This window comes from Microplitis demolitor, chromosome 2, assembly GCF_026212275.2.
Source record: "Microplitis demolitor isolate Queensland-Clemson2020A chromosome 2, iyMicDemo2.1a, whole genome shotgun sequence".
Taxonomy (NCBI): domain Eukaryota; kingdom Metazoa; phylum Arthropoda; class Insecta; order Hymenoptera; family Braconidae; genus Microplitis; species Microplitis demolitor.
This window is the reverse complement of record NC_068546.1, coordinates 16094117-16101615: the sequence shown is the minus strand read 5'-3', so window position 1 is coordinate 16101615 and position 7499 is coordinate 16094117. Positions and strand designations below refer to the sequence as shown.

At 26.7% G+C, this 7499-nt stretch overlaps 1 long non-coding RNA gene across 2 annotated transcripts; it reads left to right on the top strand.

Annotated features, from left to right (window-relative positions):
- The first annotated feature begins 737 nt into the window (after positions 1–737).
- Positions 738–6363, top strand: LOC106693124 (uncharacterized). Of its 2 annotated transcripts, none has more exons than XR_008404535.1 (4): positions 738–877; positions 977–1023; positions 1157–1402; positions 5666–6363. It is a non-coding gene; the product is annotated as an uncharacterized LOC106693124 (long non-coding RNA). The 2 variants fall into 2 exon arrangements; XR_008404534.1 differs by having other exon boundaries at positions 1149–1402.
- Positions 6364–7499: the final 1136 nt, after the last annotated feature.

Here is a 7499-nt window from a genome sequence, read left to right as displayed (position 1 = left end):
TTTGCTTATCTTCTGAAATGGTAAAAATCAACATTACTGACTGTTTTTTTCCGTATAAGCCCTGATAGCTAAGTCGGCGAGAAATTGGCGTCCAACTAACAGTCGCAACTAGACACCAAGTTGGCCGCAAAAGTTGATGCTTCCAAAGTTGATAGACACTTTCTGAGTAAGTTGGTTGCAAAAGTTGGAAATCCAATAAGTTGACGGTCACTTTGTGAGAAAGTTGGTAGCAGTAGTTGGCAATCCATAGTTGACTGAAAGTTGCCTTCAATTTTCTCAGAAACCTGCTCTCCAATTGCGGCTCTTCCCTGACGTCAACTTTATCAGAAAGTTGGTGATAACTTGTAGCCAAAAGTTGAAAAAGCTAGAGTTATTGACAACTTTGCGTCAAATTGGTCGCAAACTAATGAATACCAAATTTTTGACGAGCAACTCGTACTATCAGGAAGTTTGGATCCGTGACGATTTGCACAAAACTAGACTAGTGTTGGTAGCTGGTAGTCGTAGGCATGTAGTACAAGTAGGGACTAAGAAGGGAGACCTAGACGTCATATAATAATACAAGTGCTGCCATCCAGTGTTTACATGTTATAGATAAAAAATATTACTAACTATAATTCTTGTTACCGAATAATGTTAAGATAAAGTAGAGGGTTTATATTAATGTCACGTTTTTCTGAGAGATGGCAACTAATCCTTGAAATTGACTAATTTACAAAATTATTTAGATTTTGATGTGTTAAGGTATATTGTAACTCTTTTCTGTTTTTCATTTGAAAACAAAACGATTTGATGGTCAAATTTGATTAAATAAATAATAAATATGTTGAGAAGACATTGTTAATGATGTGTTAATAAAAAAACAAATTTTCTCTAAGTAATTAACATAATGACTTAATGGTTACCTTTTTAAATATAAGTAGTCAAGTTAATAAATCTTGAATAGTAAGATAATTATAATTTAACAATTTTGTAGGCGTTAATGTGGAAAATTTAGTTTTAAAATTGATAAATAATGTGAAGGTAAGTAGATAAATTAAATGAATTGCATGATTTTTTTTAAGTATTTGATGGTAGAAACATCAATGAATATAATTTCAATTAATAATAAATTTTGTAGTTATCTTGACAAATGAAAAATAATAAAGTTTTTCAGATGTCATGATGATGAACAATATCATTTTGTTAATTAAAATATAGCTGCTATAATAAAAACAGTGAAATGACTTTCTTGGCTAATTTAAACTAACAAAAACATGTTTAAGGTTAATGCGATTAATTATGCAAATTATATATCCTCTATTTCTATGCAAAAATTTATATTTAAAAAATGACAATACAAGTGAATGTGGATGTAGCTAATGATACGGAATTTATTTATTTTGAGATGAATGAATAAAATGTAAGTATAGTAATATTAAAAAATGCATCTTTAAATAAATGTATGACTTGTAAAATCATTGTCTCCAATTCCATTATTTTCATTAATTGATTTGTTGGAAATTTAGAAGATTTTGGAAGTCTGCAATAGTTACACTTATCCATACATAAAATACTTTAATAGAAAAATTCATTTCAAATAGTTCTCATTTTAATGGTTAGTTTGACTGCTAATCATTGTTAAGTTAAAAATTCAATTTTACTGGAATGTATGTTCGGAATATGAGATGGTAAATTGGATGCGAATATTTAAAGGAGAAATTTGTCGTAAATTTGATTTTGTTTTGTATTACATATATTTCATTTTTCATCTAGCCACATTTGAAATTAAAATCGTGTGTAGGTGTAGAGAATACTTTAAAAATACATTATATTTTGTCTGGGATAAAATGATAGAGTAAAAGTTATTGAAATTTTTTTTCTTCTAACCATATAAACTTACTGTATAATAATCTATATCGAAACATAAAAATTGTTAATTCAGTAGCAGCCTAAAAGTAGGCTGGAAAACTTGAGTTGATTCGAATCGAAACGAAAAGACAAGTTTACCCCGTTACTGTAGAATTGCTTGGCAAAAGTTATTTTCTGAGTTGGGGTATAGAAATGTTCTCGGCGCAAATTAAAGATTTTCACAAATTGTTTGAAATGAAAACCGTTTGAAGGTATATATCTGTATTGGAATGCAATGTCCATGATACGGTGAATTTGGTTCTATGAAGTGAGAATTTTATGATTAATGATATATATCGATTAGCAATAGCTGCGAATTCTAAAAAAGCTAGTGAAAAATCTAGAAATTCTGATTAAAGTTAAATAAGAAAACAAAACCGTATATGTAGTCCATTGATTCAAAATTATCTGCTAAAAGTTTACTCCTTAGCACAGTTTCTTCGTAATGAAAATAGTTTCAAGGTATATAATAATCTTATTAAATATCAATATTTTTAAAAATTCTACAACGTTTTTGTGCAGTGAAAATTAAATATATTAATGAAAAATAATAACTGTAAATGCGTTAATAGAATATCAATAGACTATAAATCCTCCTTCAGGCTGAAACAAACCAAAGTCCGTTCTAACACTTTCAAATTAGCTGTAAACAATTCGTACACCACTTAGCATTCAAAAATAATCAACGACAGAAATAAAGCTTTGCAGAGATTGTCCGTCATGCAAATCCTGTAAAACTATATAATTTATTTATTATATTTGAATATGTATCAAAATAATAGGATTTCTCAGTCATTCAAGTTGACCATTCCGTGGTTATTAATGTATATTGAAAAATAACAACGGCAAATTTATAAACAACACATATATTGAACTGAAATTTACAAATGATGGAACCCGCAGATACTCTAACAAAAAACTATCAAATTGACGTCAGTAGTCTAACAATTTTTTTGGCGGTCAAAAATATAATTTGTTGGAGTTTTATATTTGCACAGTTTGTTCGTGGTAGGAATCGTCTATAAATGCATACTTTTTATTCCAAACATGAACATTTTTCAAAATATCAGGATTTTTTGTTCATTCCAGCGAAAAATTTCATGTTTATTGATCTCTATCGATAAATAACAACAGCAAATTGACGAACAACACACGTATTGACGTAAATTTCACAATTTAATAGAATCCGAACAGATTCCAAGAAAAAAATACCAAATTGACATCAGTAATCTACCAGTTTATTTGGCGGTCAAAAACGAAATTTGTTGGAGTTTTATATTTGCACGGTTTGTTCGTGGTAAAAATCGTCTATAAATGCATACTTTTTATTCCAAACATGACCATTTTTCAAAATATCAGGATTTCTTGTTCATTCTAGCGAAAAATTTTATGTTCATTGATCTCTATCGACAAATAACAACAGCCAATTGACGAACAACACACATATTGACGTAAATTTCACAATTTAATAGAATCTGAACAGATTTCGAAAAAAAACTACCAAATTGACATCAGTAATCTACTAGTTTATATGGCGGTCAAAAATGAAATTTGTTGGAGTTTTATATTTGCACGGTTTGTCCGTGGTAGGAATCGTCTGTAAATGCATACTATTTATTCCAAACATGAACATTTTCCAAAATATCAGGATTTCTTGTTCATTCCAGCGAAAAATTTCATATTTGTTGATCTCTATCGCGGGACGTTAAAAAAATTGGTAACTGCTATCGAAAGCATTGGTAGCGGCTACGGATTGTTTCGGTCACTGTTACCGGAATAATGCGTAGCTGCTACCGATTATTTTTTTCTGTGCATTAGTGCAAAGAATATTATAATTTATGAGCTTATACTCTGGTTTCTTGGGTGCTATGCGATATGTTTATTATCATATTTCATGAGCATTATAAACTGTTACTTTATCACCATAGTTAATGTTTTTTTATTTTCAACTAATTTTTGCACACCTCAATCGTTATGAACAGTCACGTACCTCTAATCCCGATGATTATCACTGCTCATATCATTACGATAGCACCTACAGTTCTTATCGGAGCTTAATGAAATTTTCTACAATTATTCTATAAGCGCTTATCTTGATCAGATTCGAAGATGGGCTGAATCGATTGATTAGTTTTGAAATTATGGTTGTTTGGAAAAATCAATTGTTATTCACTATTTAAGTTCATATAACATTAAAACTAAAACTGATAAACGATTCCAGTAAAAATTATCTTAAAGCTTGTTTGATATGCTTCAATTTATGACCTTTAGCTTTATGTTTTGACCATTTCTTTCAATAATTTAATAGCCTTGAAAATTCTAATGAAATCAAAAAATGTTGAAAATATGGTTTTCATTTCACATAACTTATACATGTCCCATTATAATTTAGTTTCGTCAGTTGTATTTTATTGTGCATAAAATAACCTGTAAATTTCACAACTATTATGTATTTAAAAAGTATTTATTTTATTACTTTTAATGGTTCGTACGTACCTGTACGTCTGATAATTATATCTGATCTTGTCATCGTAATAGTAATTACAATTATAATCTCATACTAATTAAATTTTCTATACTTTGCTTATGTGAAAGTTAGTTTGGTACATTACCTATATAATGTTTAGTCAAATCAACTATCTGAAGTTCTCTATAAAAAATTAGTCGTTCTCTTTTTTTACTCTCACTCTTCGAAAACGAGCCTAATTTTATGTCATTACTATACAATAATGTATATCACAAGATATATATGAATGTATGAAATTTTTTGAACATTTTTTAAATAATAGGGATTTAAGTTTGATTGATAGTTGACAAAATAAAAATTCAATATCAAAATAAAAATATTTTATAAATTTTTTTCTATTATAGATTCTCCTTATATTAAATTGGCCCGTGTCAGCCAAGTACAATCTATCATCACTAAGTGATTGATAATTTGGGAGGAAAAAAAAAAAAAAAAAAAAAAATGAGAATTTAATAAGATAAACTTATCCTGTAACCGTCATACACGACCTGAAATATTTCCACAAAATAAAACAATACTCTAATGAATACTTCAATTAATTCGAGAAATTCATTGATATTGAAAAATGTAAACAAATATCTTTATTTTACCAGGACCCAAAATACATTTTCCCTTTTAAATATACTCATGCCAAAAATTAAAGAAACCAAAAAATTATTAAAATTTTTTAATCATTCTTGCAAAGCTGTAACTCCGTGAAAAATGATCGTATTAAAATTGAAAAAATAACATTTTGTAGCTTAAAATCTCTTATTTTGGTGCATTTTTATAAATAATTTTTAAGAGCTATAGCTATTGCGCAAACATAAGAAATATCGCGAAACAAAAGTATTTAAAATTTTTTTTTTCCAAAGAGTCTATGGGCCGTGGAAAAATATTTCCAGATAAAACAATGCATGAGCCAGTTAGCGAATTTATTTTGCTGCAATCTGTATTTTTTTAGAGATTCGTACAACAACTTGTCCCTAAGATATCAGCCGTCAAACGAAAAATGATCCTTTTTGTTTTGATAGTCAATATTTCAGGTACTAATGATCGCACAGTAAATTGAAGATCGGCGTTAAAAACTAGAATAAATTTCTTACAAGAGCCTTTCATCATTTTTTACAAAAAAATTTTTTTTATTTATTTTTAACACTCATTAGAAGTAAATAGAAAAAAAAATACCTTTTTTGAGTTTTTCCGTAAATCAAACGTTATTTTGTAAATATCAATGAAAAGACTAATGTTTCTAATTTCTTTTTTTAGCTTGATGTACCCCCAATAACCCTGTAAATTTTTCAATTGATGTATCGAACCGTTTTTTTCGGGGTGATTAATTAAAGTTTTGCAAAAGAATTGAAGGAACGAGTTTTGTTTCTTAAAAAAAATAATCATCATCAAAATAAAAAAATGATTTGTTTTGGACTTTTCTTAAATTTTTACGTCGGTTACTCAGTAAATGTGAAGAAAAGAGAAAAAAAAATCTGTGTACCGGTAAACCCTGTAGACCAGCCCCAAAACTTCCCACTGTTTTTGAGCTCCTTGAGCTCGAAAACATAATTACTTGAAAATTTTTCGGCTCTTCGAACTCAAAAAACTATTAGACCGTCAAAAACATGCATTTCTCGAGTGGCTCTGATGAAAACTTTAGATTTGAAAGAAAAAAATTTTCTGAATAAAAATACACTTATTCATCTTGAAAAAAAAAAAAAAAGAAAAAAATCGATGAACCGTTAACCGTACAAACCAACTTAAAAATTTCATACGGTTTTGGAGCTCGAAAAGATGTTTTTGAATACATATTAAAAAAAAAAAAAAAAAAAAAAATTTCAATACCCGTTTTAAATTAAACAGTACACTTGGTGTTGAACTCGTTTAAGAAGTAAAGAAAAAATATCTTTGAATAATTAAAGAAACAAAAATTAAAATTAAAAGAATTAAAAATATTATTAGCTTAAATTATTATTTACCGTAAGATTAAAATTTGAAATTCAATCAAATTTAAGAAGTTAACAAAACATTTGAGTGAAACATGTACGAAAATTCGATTAAAATATTACAACATTTGTAAATATTTACTTAAAATTTAAAATAAAAATGGTTGATAAAATAAATGATGTATCATTTTTTTATTTTAATAAACAATCGTTTTTTTATGGATTTCATAATTTTTTACCTTTTTTAATAAATATGAAAATTTTCATTGCCCCATTGGTGTTTACAAAATTTTCAAATGCCATTAAAGTATATTGCATTATAATGTATATTGCTTAAAACATTATTTCCAATAATTTTGCTCGTTGCATTAAATATCGCGTTATAACTATCACCAAATTGTTTATTTTTGAGAAATGCATAATATTAGTCACAAACTCAATGTATATATTAAAGTAAAATATATTTACGACTGTATAAATAATGCAATTATTTAGTTATAATTTATATATACATATATATGTACATATTTTACGATTTAAAGAAATTTATGTCAATAAAGGTTTCATTTTTTATTCCAAAGACGTTAAAATACATAACTTATCGATAATGTTATTTTTTACCAACATTGAAGTTATTTACTTTGATTATAATTTCCACTATAAATACTACTACATTAAGTATCAATTGATACTTCTTTTGAATAAATTTAAAAAAAAAAATAATAATACTATTATTAGTTATTTAAACAGTTATGTTCACTTTTATGGCATATAAACAATTTATATATATATAATGTTTTATTTATTAGGATAACTACAAAATGTATGTATCAATTAAAATTACTCGTCAATACAACTACAACAAAAAATTAACTCGTAACAAATTTCTCATCAACTGACTTTGACATTATTTATTTATAATACATTTTTTATTGTATTAGTTTAGAAGTTATTTGTCATTTTTTTAATAAAAAACTTTTCACTTTAACAACTACAAAATAATTATGTTATTGTTATTTCATTATTTAATATTATTGAAATTACCCACTTAAATTATATAATAAATGAATAGCAATTGAATTAAACATTCAGTAAATATTTTTTTTCTTTATTTACCACTATATCAATGTACAATATATTTAATTCACGTATATTGAATATAC